General features: G+C 48.0%; 1 pseudogene; it reads left to right on the top strand.

The window, feature by feature from the left end:
• Positions 1-1,468: 1,468 nt before the first annotated feature.
• Positions 1,469-4,219, top strand: LOC141043001 (uncharacterized; annotated as a pseudogene).
• The last annotated feature ends 9,499 nt before the right edge of the window (positions 4,220-13,718 follow it).

The raw sequence follows: 13,718 nt of genomic DNA on the forward strand, positions 1-13,718 counted from the left end.
AATGGTCATTACACTTGAGTTTGAATGAATTAGGATGCTTAGACAGCCACCTCAGCAACCTCGCTTATGTGTCACTGTCTAGGTGTCATTTTACTTAAATGTTAATATTCAACACACAGACGGGGCACACACTGACAGGCAGGACCCATTTGACAGGTGGGGCCGAGCGCTTAATTCGCCCAAGAAAGATGCTCGAGGCGGGACTCGAACCCACGACCTCGCGCTTGCATCGCTCGCTTGCTACCGCTGGGCTAGAGAGGGACAGTTGCTCATGTATGGGAATTTATCTATACATTATATAAAACTACGGCTCTCTCGTATCATTGACAAGTGGGATCTTCCAACCAGGTGGCATCGAACAGAGCAACACTTAGCAACACTTAGCGTTTTTCTTCCGACCAGGTGGCGGCGGGCGTTTTTCTAGGTCTTCCGATCAGGTGGCGGCGGGCGACGACGGGCGCGGGGGCGGGGGCGGGGGCCAGCAGCAGAAGCAACCGGCAGGGGCGGGGGCGGTGACATGCGGTGGTGTTGTCGGGGCCACTCGCCTTGACCACGACAGGAACGGCGACCTCGCCGCTCGGCCCGCCCACGACAGGAACGGCGACCTCGCCGCTCACCTCGCCCACGCATGGGGTACTCGCCACCACCGGGCATGGGGGAGTCACCGCCGCCGCAAGCAGACCTCGCTCACATATGCACCCCTCTCCTTCCCCCCCCCCCCTCTCCTCTCCCCCACGCCTCATATTTTCCTGTGTTGCGCCTACTGATGAACACTAGCTAGTTTGTCAACACTAGCTGAGGGGCAGGGGAGAAAGAGAGAGATAATTTGAGTTGTATTATCTTACTAGCTGAGGGCAGGGGATGAACACTAGCTATTATTGTTACATCGTTTTGAAATGTAAAGGAAAGGGGAAGGAAGAGATTCAATATGTGGAGGAGCTTAATTTGAAATGCAGTCCAGTGTAGCTTAATTTGAGTGACAATCCATCAGCTGCAGCTAGAGCTCAATCTGATGGATGGATGCTACAGCTTACTTTATAAGATGGATGCAGTTGGAGCCTAATCTCTTTGTGGATATCCTTTTTACAGGAACCACATATGTTTCTTAGTGCAGCTCTGCCTGATCTATGTTAGGTTTTACAAGTTTCTGTTAGCTTTTCTTTTATCCCATGTGAAATCTGTATTTCCTATGAACTGCTTTTTATTGCTCCCATGTGAAATCAGTAAACCATGTGAACTGGACTAAAGTAGTGAGAAATTGGAAATAGCTCAATGTTGGGTGCATATCTTATTTTCTGGTAGTTAGCATATAAAGTTAGGCAGTTAGCATAGGCAGTTAGCATATAAAGTTGGGTGCCTACCTTATTTTCTGGATTTTTAGCTGCCATTACTGCCATCCATTTCATTAATTAATGTTGATGCACTTAGATTGATCTGCTAAGTTGCAACAAATTGTTGTCTTTGGCAGATGGACAGAAGCTGGATCAGAAAAGGAGTTAGAAAGTTTTCGAAAGAACATATGAAAGGAGTTGATGATTTCATGGCATTTGTTCGGGAAAATTTTGCCAACGATGCTCACATTCTGTGCCCATGCTGCAAATGCCTCAACCGTTTAAGAATGGCTCAAGGAAGAGTGGAAGATCATGTGCTTCTTAATGGGATGTCCAGCACATATGATAGATGGATATATCATGGAGAACCTTTAGACGGACAACCTCAACATTTTGAAGCTGATACACAGGCCCCTCATATGATGGGTGGTGGTGATGCTGGCATTGATTTCATGGAAAAGGTTTTGCGAGATAATGCTGGTTTGGAGGAAGAGGATGGGCATGAAGATGATAGGATTCCTGACTTATTGAAGGATTTGTACGATGCTGAAGATCATGGTGATGGACAGAAGTTGTTGTTTGCTGAGGTGTTAGAGGAGGCGAAGCGCGCAGCTCATGAAGGGGGTAAATTTTCAAGATTTACCTTCACCGTGAAGTTACTCCACATCAAGTCTTTCTAACGGATTAGCAATGCTACATTCAACGCAATACTCCGCCTTTTGAGCTTGCAATTCCCTGATAGTTGTGTTCCCAGATCTTATGATGAAGCATTGAGCATAATCCGCAGGCTGGGGTTAGATTATGTTTCAATACATGTGTGCTCAAATAACTGTGTCTTGTTTCAGAAGGATTTAGCAAAGCATGACAACTGCCCAAAATGCAATGCCTCTAGGTGGAAAGATGCTGATGGGAAGAAGTCAATACCGGAGAAGGTACTGAGGCACTTTCCGTTGATACCAAGGCTGCAACGTATGTTTATCTCAAAGAAATCATCGCTGGAGGTACAATGGCACAAGCTGAAGCGGCAACCTGTGGACAATGAGCTGAGCCATCCAGCGGACGGAGAGGCATGGAAAGAGTTTGACAGTATACAAAGATTTTGCTGCAGATCCAAGGAACATACAACTTTGTATTGCCATAGATGGGTTAAATCCGTTTGGGAACATGAGCACGTCTTATAGCATGTGGCCAGTTTTTGTGGTGCCGTACAACCTGCCACCATGGGCATGCATGGATCAGTCCAACTTCATGATGTCAAGTCTTATCCCGGGTCCAGAGTCTCTAGGAAAGGATTTTGATGTCTTTATGGAGCCCCTCGTAGAAGAACTGCTCCAGCTCTGGACTGGTGTACCTACATACGATGCCTTGAGTCCGGAAGAAAAGTTCCATCTACGTGCTGCAATCATATGGTCCATCCATGATTTCCCGGCTCTGCACACTCTATCTGGGAGAATCACAGCGGGTTATAAGGCCTGTGTCCCTTGTAACAAAGACCCTTGCTCAAAGAGAATAAGGAGCAAGATCTGCTATATTGGGCACCGCCGCTTTCTTACCCGAAACCATCGCTGGCGAAGAAGCAAAGATTTTGATGGTGAGAATGAAACCCGTGACAAGCCAGCTGAATGCACTAAAGAAGAGCTGGAGCAGCAACTTGAAAAGGTGAAAGACGTGAGACCAGGAAAGCTTGCGAAGAAAAGAAAGCGTGAGGAAGGTCAATGTTGGGACCGAAGGTCTTGTTTGTGGGACCTGCCATACTGGGCTGATCTGAAATTAAGGCATAATCTTGATGTACTGCACAATGAGAAAAACATATGCGAGAATCTGCTAGGGACGTTTCTGAACATTGAAGGGAAGACAAAGGACACGGTTAGTTCTAGGCTTGATTTGGAGGACATGGGCATAAGAGAAGATTTGCATCTACAGCACAATGAAGATGAAGATTCATTTGAAATGCCACGAGCATGGTATACAATGAGTAAAGAACAAAAGCTTGCATTCTGTGAATTCCTAAGAGCGGTGAAATTTCCAGATGGTTATGCTGCTAACCTAGCAAAGTGTGTTACTTCTGATGGATTCAAGCTTACAGTACTGAAAACCCATGATTGTCACATGCTTCTCCAAAGGATTTTACCGGCGGGCCTCCGAGGAATCATGGACAAGGATATATATGAAGCGGTTGCTGAGCTGGGAAATTTCTTTAGAGAACTGTGCTACAAAACACTCAAGTTAACTGTCTTGGAAAGACTTGAAAAAGAAATCCCAATTATTCTTTGCAAGCTCGAGAAGATTTTCCCTCCAGCTTTCTTCACCGTGATGGTCCATTTGGCGGTGCACTTACCAAAAGAGGCAATGCTTAGAGGCCCTGTGCAATACGGTTGGATGTACCCAATCGAAAGAAGGCTGCCTACTTGTAAGCGTTATGTGCGAAACACGGCAAGACCTGAAGGTTCTATTGCTGAAGCATATGTCGTTGACGAGTGCTTGACTTTTTTCTCTAGATACTTTGGCGATGTGGAAACAAGATGGAACCGGCCGGGCAGAAATAGAGAGCGGTCTGATTCACAAAGTGGTGATGTCTCTCTTTTCAACCATGGTGTGAACTTTCTTGGAGCCTCACAATACTTGGAGGCTGGTGATGAGTATGACAATATGGTTTGGTATGTGCTCAGCAATTGCGCCGAGGTTCTACCATATATCGAGTACGTTATATCTTGTGCACTCATTATATATTTTTTTACTTGGGTTGGCACCAGCCTAATATTTTAATTCACATGCTTTGTTTGCATTGCAGGAAATGCAAGGAAGAGTTAAATCAGGAAGAAAGCAAGATCCATGTTGATAAAAGGGTTGCCAAGGGGTTTGCTAAGTGGTTTAAGAATCATGTGTAACGCCCCGAGACCGACGCTCCAGACGCCTTCCATCTTTTTCGTTATCGTTGTGTGTATTTATTTGTTTGCTGCATTCATCATGTCATCATACGCATTGCATCCGCATGTTTTCATAAAACTTGCATTCGCTCGTCGTTGCCGTTTCTCCCTTTGCCTTCATCACCTTCCCTCGGACCGCTTTGCCTTCGTTGACCGCTCTAGACCAATCGGGTTTTCACTTCCCTCTTGACCGTGACGGACTAACCCCCCTTTGCGTGCGTGTCTGAAACTTCCCCGAACTCAACTCGAGCGGTTGTGACTGATGGTCGGATCATCCTCAGACATCCCTCAAATATCTTTGTTTTCTCATTTGGACTCCCTAACTCTCTTTTTTTCTTTTCGAACCGCCCGATCATGATCGGATGATCTAAATCATCCTCTTTTCCATATATATAGACCACCTACATTCTAAATCAGTGCAAACCCTAGTCCCTAGCCTACCCTAACCCTCGCGCCGCCGCCACTCCACCCCTCTTCCTCCTCGGGATCTTCCCAGATCCCTCCCGACCCACACACGTACCTCCCTTGGTTTCCGCCACCGCCCAATCCACAGCCTCCAATGCCTCGTCCCCGAGCCGAGCACCATGGAAGAGGAGCAGCGCTCTGCCCTCTCTCTGCTTTGCGTTTGAACACCAGCCGCATCGAGCCCCCGCAGCTCCATTCCCGTGCGCCTCCTCTACTCGGCCTCGCCGCCGTTCCGCCACCCCCAACAAGCTCTGGTGACCAGCAGGTCCCCAGCGCCGCCCTTTTTCCCTGCCTCCTCTGTTACCTGCTCTCGATCCCCCTCTCTCTCATGTCCATGTCCCTCTCCCCGCCATGGACAGGTAACACCAAGCCGTCGACCACCAGGAGCTCAAGACGGTGCTACCCCTTGTCGGATCCGCCTGCCTCCGGCACCTCTCGCGCCTCGCCATCCAGTCACCGCATCGCTGTCCAGGACCCGGCTGTCCTCCCCTTCTTCTGCTGCGCGAGGAGAACGATGCATCCAGCGAGTGCCCGCTCGTCCCAGCCGCGCTGACTGCGTACCTCGGAAAAACTCGCCGGCGTCGCCACGGAGCGTCCCCGACCTCCACCTCGTCGCCCCTTCCCCTCTTCTTCTCCTCCGTCCCTCCACCCTCTGGTTCTCTCCCTCGTCTCTCATGCCTCTCCCTCTCTGTACCAGGTACAACCATGGATGGCCGCAGCTCCCTCGCCGCCGTTTGCACCAGGCCCAGCCGGGAGACGGACGGATCCGTCCTCCCGCGTCCATCCCCGCGTCCCGCTCGTCCCAGAGCTCCCCCGCGCCAAGTCCCCTGCCGGCATGGACGTTCCGACGTAGGAGCTCGCCGTCGATCGCGCCCGACGTCGCCAGCCTCCGGATCCGTCGAGTACCGGCCTCTCTGGCCTCTGCATCGCGGGATCCTTCGCGTCCCTCGAGTTCATCCAGTGCCGCCTGCATCGAGCGGGACAACCTTGCGTTGACCCCATGCTCGAGCTAGCAGCGAAGCCGCTCGCCCCTTTGACTGCATCGCCCCTTTGACTGCATCGCCCCGAACCGGTCTCCCTCCTCGCCGTTGACCGCGCCAAGTCCCACGACCGCACGCGCCTGGGCCGGCCTCGCCTCGGCTCAGCTGGCTCTGCTTGCTGCTTCCTCCTCCACCCACCGGGCCTCAGCCAATGGTGAGCGCCCCAGTGCCCACCAGATTCAGCCCGCTTCTATTTTTTTTCCTATCAGCGAATTTCCTAATTATCCAGAGAACGCTGTATTTACAGATTTTCCCTTGTTGTTCATGCATAAAATAGATCACAAACCATGCATCATAATTAAACAAAGTATATATGTAAAATGTTTAGAATTCTGTCTAGTTTCACAATATGCTGCTCTCATCCATGTTTAAAATGTTTAAGTTGTTGTTTACATTTATTTTGCATAAATGCCATGCTAAATGATTTATTTCATAGCTAAATAACCGTAGCTCCAAATTTAATAAACTTTATATGTAAATGGGGTAGAAAAATGCCTAGTTTAACATGGTGTACTTTTTTTGCTGTTTAACAACTCTAAAATATGCTTTAGGACAGAACAGTACCAAATCTAAAATATGCACATGGGGATTTTCCGGAATTTTTGTTTGTTGTTCCGGCCTCATTTAAACTTGCCTAAATAGTTAGTTTATTTATGTTTTGCCCCTTGCCATGTTTAATAACATTTAATATTGTTGGGTACATAAACGAGAGTGAACTAAATATTTAAATGTGGTGTTTCTCCAATATGCAACCCGTTGCATATTGAGCTCAACTTAACTTGTAGTATTGTTTGTGCACCTTGCCATGCCATGCCTCATTAAACTGGACATGCATCATACTTGATTGTGCATCATGCCATGCTTATGTGTTGGTTGTTTACCATGTTGTTTGCTTCTTTCCGGTTTACGTCTCTCGTTAGCTTCGGTTTCGTTCCGGAGTTGTGAGGATTCGTTCGACTATGTCCGTTTGTCTTCTTCATGGACTTGTCCTTCTTCCTTGCGGGATCTCAGGCAAGATGACCATACCCTCGAAATCACTTCTATCTTTGCTTGCTAGTTGTTCGCTCTATTGCTATGCCGCGCTACCTACCACTTGCTATATCATGCCTCCCATATTGCCATGTCAAGCCTCTAACCCACCTTCCTAGCAAACCGTTGTTTGGCTATGTTACCGCTTTTGCTCAGCCCCTCTTATAGCGTTGCTAGTTGCAGGTGAAGATGGAGTTTGTTCCATGTTGGAACATGATTATGTTGGGATATCACAATATCTCTTATTTAATTAATGCATCTATATACTTGGTAAAGGGCGGAAGGCTCGGCCTTATGCCTGGTGTTTTGTTCCACTCTTGCCGCCCTAGTTTTTGACATACCGGTGTTATGTTCCTTGATTTCGCATTCCTTACACGGTTGGGGATTTATGGGACCCCCTTGACAGTTCGCTTTGAATAAAACTTCTCCAGCAAGGCCCAACCTTGGTTTTAACATTTGCCACCTAAGCCTTTTTCCCTTGGGTCCTGCAGACTCAAGGGTCATCTTTATTTTAACCCCCCCGGGCCAGTGTTCCTGTGAGTGCTGGTACAAACCGGGCGATGTCCGGCGCCCCATGGGCAACCAGGGTCTATGCCAACCCGACGTCTTGCCCATCCGGTGTGCCCTGAGAACGAGATACGTGCGACTCCTATCGGGATTTGTCGGCACATCGGGTGGCTTTGCTGGTCTTGTTTTACCATTGTCGAAAAGTCTTGTAACCGGGATTCCGAGACTGATCGGGTCTTCCTGGGAGAAGGAATATCCTTCGTTGACCGTGAGAGGTTGTGATGGGCGAAGTTGGGACACCCCTGCAGGGTATAAACTTTTGAGAGCCATGCCCGCGGTTATGTGGCAGATGGGAATTTATTAATGTCCGGTTGTAGAGAACTTGACACTTGACTTAATTAAAATGCATCAACCGTGTGTGTAGCCGTGATGGTCTCTTTTCGGCGGAGTCCGGGAGTGAACACGGTTCTTGTGTTATGGTTGTGCGTAAGTAGTTTCAGGATCACTTCTTGATCACTTCTAGCTTCTCGATCGTTGCGTTGCTTCTCTTCTCGCTCTTATTTGCGTATGTTAGCCACCATACATGCTAGTGCTTGCTGCAGCTCCACCTCACTACCTGTTTCCTACCCTTAAGCTTAAATAGTCTTGATCTCGTGGGTGTGAGATTGCTGAGTCCTCATGACTCACAGATACTTCCAAAACAGTTGCAGGTGTCGATGATACCAGTGCAGGTGACGCAACCGAGCTCAAGTGGGAGTTCGACGAGGACCTTGGTCGTTACTATGTTTCGTTTCCTGTTGATCAGTAGTGGAGCCCAGTTGGGACGATCGGGGATCTAGCATTGGGAGTTGTCTTCTTTTATTTTGGTTCCGTAGTCGGACCTTGATTGTACTCTGAATGATGTATGTTTAATTTATGTATTGTGTGAAGTGAAGATTGTAAGCCAACTCTTTATCCCATTCTTGTTCATTACATGGGATTGTGTGAAGATGACCCTTCTTGCGACAAAACCACCATGCGGTTATGCCTCCAAGTCGTGCCTCGACACGTGGGAGATATAGCCGCATCGTGGGTGTTACATCATGTGAGATCTTTAGCCACATGTTTGATGTTTTTTGTGTTATTCACCAACTGTTAAATACCATTGTTTGCTAAATGGTTTATTTGTGTAGATTGGAAAGTTGCATGAGGAGAAGAAGGCCAGTGATGATCTATTTGCTCTGGCATGCTTACCGGATAAGCGAGTGAGAGTTATTCAGCATGCATTGCTGACGATGTCTGGTACCACACCGTTGACCGCGAGGAAAGAAGGAAGAGACATAATAGTGGAATCGTCACTGAGGAGTCACATGATCGTGAGATCATTGCAGTTGAGAAGCATCGTAGAGTTGCAGTACAACTCTAGTGGAGGCATCCATCACTCAGTTGTCTTATTTCGCTGTGATTGGTTTGAGCTTGGTAGCAAGAAGAAGAGAGACTCTTTTGTCAAATATGATGGCCACTACAAAATCATCAACACTGCAAGGTGCTAGTATAGGAGTGACCCCTTTATTCTAACAACACAAGCAACAATGGTGTTTTATCTGCCAGACACTCTTTTGCACAGAAAATGGTGAGTTGTGCAAAACTTTGAGCAGCGACACTTGTGGAGTGTGACTAAAACTGAAGTGGAAAAGGGCCCCGGTGGTGGTGGACTAACATACCAGGATGATGACTTTACGGAAGTTCCGTTGCAAGCTGATGATGACTCTATGGAAGTTCCGGTGCAAAGCAGAGTGCGAAGGGACTGGGAACGTGTGCTCGTTGATGCTGCAACAGTTGAAGGCATCAAGAAAAGAAGAAAGGTTGTAGCGGATGGACATGAGAGCGAGGATGAGGAAACCAGGACTGATCATACTATGCTGCAATATTGTAGTGATGATGAGGAAAACAGGAGTGGGCATAGAGTTCCTTGTTTTCGTATCGACAACGATGAGTAGCGAAGGTAAATTTTGTCTCCTTGGTGAGCTAATGCTATTACTACATGTTCCTGATGTAGTTTTTGTACTACATTTATCTCCAGGTAGCAAAATGCATGAGACTGATGGTTGTAGTGATGGAGAGGCAGATGATGGTTGATCATGATGTTTTAGGGTAAATCATGTAGTTTTGGTGCTCATGATGGCTCTAGTGATGGAGAGGCAAAATGCATAGTGGCTCTAGTGATGTAGTTTTGGTGCCATTTTCTTAGTTTTGGTCAGAACTGTTGGTTGTGGTGATCCTGAAGTTGTAATGCAAAATGATGTTGTAATGATCCTGAAGTTTTTTTCAACTGAATTGAGATGTTGTTTTCAGAGCTGTTTTTCATACTATTTTCAGAGATAGTGATGTTGGTGCAAAATAGTGATGTTGTTTTTGGTTGTGATGATGAAGATGTTGTTGTTGGTACAGTGCAAAATGATGTGATGGAGGGTTGTTGTTTTGGTGCAAAATGATGATGTCTGAATATTTTGAACTGAATATTTTGCAAAATGATGATGGAGGATTGTTGTTTTGATACAATGCAGATAGTGATGTTGTTTTTTGTAATGCTTGAAGATTGCAAAATATTTTTCATGAAGTTTTTTGAACTTAGTTGAGACGTTGTTGGTTTAACTGTAGACGTGTTCTCAAAAACGACCTACCATCACTACTACAGGATGCTGCTAACGCGACACTACGATCAGAGACCCTTCGAGAAACTGTGTGAGATGCCATAATCGCAAACGATGTTGTATGAAAACCATCAGAAATGTGTAAAACGTTTGCGATGACGGATGCATCAAACACGGTTCAGGTTTTAGTTGCGTGTGCGATGAAGGGCATATGGTTTAGTTCAATGAACTGTTTGTGATGAGGACGAACAAAAGAAACGGGCAGCCAGATGGAGCCGTGTGCGATACACAACATACGGTTCACTCGGATGAACTGTTTCTGATTAGGCAACACAAAAGAAACGGTCAGCCAGATCAAAGGTGTGTGCGATGTACAACATACGGTTCACTCGGATAAACTGTTTGTGATTAGACAAGAGAACAAAAACGGTTCAATATAACAAGATGTGTGTGATACGCGGCAAACAGGTTTGTAATCAGAAATGTGTGCGAAGACCGATAATAACGCAGACAAATGCTTCTAATAAGACGTATGTGATATGATCTATCTACACAACATCTATTGGCCATTGTGGGATGGGCGGTCATCCGGATACGCCATCAGGGTGCGAAGAGGCATTCCTATCAGCAAGGACTAGCTGTTCCACCAGTAGCTCATGTAAGAAAACTATCAAGTTAAGTGTGCTGAGGCTGGAGCAGCCATCGGATGGGTGACTGGATGGGAAGTTGTGTCGATGTTAAATTAGGTGATGGGATGGGTCATTTCGCTTAAATGACCGAAATGCCCCATTCCCTCAGCTAATTTAACCTCGAGGTCCTTGTTTTTTTAACACATGTTAAAGAAGGTCTACCACATTACTTTTTGACAATGTGCGATACGTGGCATACAGTTGATCCATCCGACCTATTTGTGATGGAATAGGCCGTGTGTGTTGTGGGCAAACGCTTGCTAGTATTCAACCGTTTGGGATTGATGAATTCATCACCGACGGGATCCCTAGTGTGGTTCGTGTTCATCTGATCATCATCTACTTCTTGTGCTAGCTCGATGCTAAGTTTCCATTAATTGATGGCATTTTATGAACACGCCAGCGTTTCCCGCCATTTCCTCACATGTTTCCCGTCACCCTGCTATATTGCGCATAGGGGGCGCGCGACGCACAGAGGCGACAAGCGCAGCCTGTAGCACATCCACCTTTTCCAAGCATGCCAACCCACCAAAGCGCCGCCTCTGCCATCAACCTCGTCGACGAGGAAAACGAGCAGGCGCCACGGCCCGTCGAGGCCAAGGCGCTCCCCGGCAACGCGATGGACGACGCTGTGATGCGCGTCATCGCCAGGGTTGAGCAGACCTTTGGCGCATGGCGCTTGAGCGCCGCGGATCAAGATAGGCATGTCAGCGCCGACAGGCTGCAGCTCGCCGCACAACATGATCGATGGCGCGCCGCAGAGCAAGCTAGGCGCGTCCGCGTCGATAGGTTGTGGCTCGCCGCACGGCGAGACTGTTGGAGCACCGCAGAGCGAGAGGCGCGGCGTGCCGCACAGCAAGAGCGGATCCATCGGCGCTTGCCTGCTGTCGACAGGGCGTCGCACCTGGGTACACATCCCGTCAGTACCCCCATTCCTCGCCAAGAGTGGGCAGAGGCCCTCAGCGCCGTACATGCACCAGATGCCGGCCACGCCGTACTTGCACCGGACGCCCGCCGCGCCGTTTGCATGGGTGCCGCCGTTCGCCTTGTCCGCGGCCCGCTGGATGCCAATGCGCTGGTCCGTAGGCCCGACCGCCTCCTTGCCCCAGGTGTCCACCTAGGCACAGTAGAGGAACATGGCCGTCGCATCCTTGAGCTGATGATCTCCGATGAAATAGCCAACTTGGAGCTCAAGATCGCGCTCCAGATGTACCGCAAGCGTGTCGACCGCTTGGACGAATGCCTGCACGAGTTCGGGCAGAGCCAAGAGCTACCCTAGGCAAGGGCTGCTGTCATGGTGTCATGGACGCGTTTTATTTTGAAAAGTTGTTTCGACGTGGATAGCTTTGTATTCACGGCAATCATAGTATTGCTCTGTTTATTGCTCTGTTTCAATGTGTGTACTCTGTTTTCCATTCTTATATGTTATGTTTCAATGTGTGTATATACGCTTTCCATTCTGTATATGTGGATGATAACAACTAGATTCAAATTAGTATACAAAAACAGATAGAAAATGGAATTCATAATATATATATATATTAATCGTTCATTAGATCATCACAGAATATATATATATATATAATATCATCACATATACGTGATGATACTTAACTACTAGGTACAATGCATAAAATTGAAAACGAACAATACTAAAACTAATAATCCCTCCTGGGGCCAGTATTCCGGCAGCCCCTCGCCAGCAGCTCCCTGGTGCGCGGCGTCTTCCCATTGCGGAGGCGGTACTCCGACTCCTCCGCCTCGCAGTGCTTGACGTACCGATCTGCCTCCTGTTGGCGGACGCGCGTCGCCGATCTTGCCATTTCGTTGGGCGCCCACCGGAGCTCCTCGTCGGTGGCACACTGGAGCTTATCGGCCCACCTCAACGCAGCGATGAGGCGCCCAGCGCCTATGACCTTCCTCGCGAAGTACCCATCTTTGTACACCTCCTCGGCACAACAACGCGCCCGCCCCCAAAGCTCCGCCGCCTCCTTTTTCCAGGCGGCATCATGGGCTTCACAGGCCGCCTGGTACTTGGCTTCCTCCTCCGCCATCTCCATCTTGAACGCCACTTGCCTGTCTTTGTTAGCCGGCGGCAGCGACTTCCACAGACAAAGATTGTACTGGCCCCAAAACCAATCCAAAGTTGGGGGGTCCGGCGCAACCTCGTCAGGCGGTGCGTAGGGGTCCTCGTCGCTGCTAATCGAGTGAGCGTCCTCGGGGGGCGGCGACTCCTCGTCGGCGTGTGAGCAGACCGGCGGCACCATGGTAGAGATTTGAGAGAGAGAGAGAGGGCGAGCGTGGGGAGGATGTAGATGAGAATGCAGGCGGGACGACGTGAGCAGGGTAGTATTTATTGGCGGCCGGAATCTAGATCGATGGGGACAGTACACACGCCGTTCGCCGGATTTTACGAGTACTGTAGTTTGAATTACACACAATTCCCGCAGCAAATCCGTGTGTGAACATAATAGCTGCCGGTTTCCAATACAGAACCGTGTCTGATTAATGATCCCCGCCAATCACCTACCAAACCTCGAGCCGCGAGATAGAGTGCCAATCGTGTGGGGGTCGGTTGTCTTGCCAAATCTTTACATTTTCTTTTTTGAACACAAAATATTTACATCGTCTGATGATTTTTTAACTCGCACACAGTACACAAAAATATGATTTTTCAAACCGTTTTGGGTAGGCGTTGCATGTAGATGTAGTTCAAATTTGAATTACGGTCATTAAATGGTTAGAAAATCACTTAAATGTCTTTAAAAGGTCAAATGACCCCTGAAAATTTCCAATTTTCACATGACAGTTGTATTAGTGCACGTTAAACGTAGGAAAAAATTTGAAGGCCATAAGAGGAAGCTATCTCCCGTCCGTCAGCAAACATGCATTGTTCCCTCTCGGAACCATGAACCTTCTAGTGAGTTGCTCCGGTTTGTGAGGGGTGTGTGTCCAAACTTTCGCCAAACAGGCCAATTTTTTTACCACATCATATTGGTGGCATGACATTAAATCAAGCAAGGTTTCATGTTTTTCTGATCATTTTTTAATTTTTTGGAATTAAAATGCCATGGCATGCACTCCATCCATTTGCCCA

Source organism: Aegilops tauschii, chromosome 3 (assembly GCF_002575655.3).
Source record: "Aegilops tauschii subsp. strangulata cultivar AL8/78 chromosome 3, Aet v6.0, whole genome shotgun sequence".
Taxonomy (NCBI): domain Eukaryota; kingdom Viridiplantae; phylum Streptophyta; class Magnoliopsida; order Poales; family Poaceae; genus Aegilops; species Aegilops tauschii.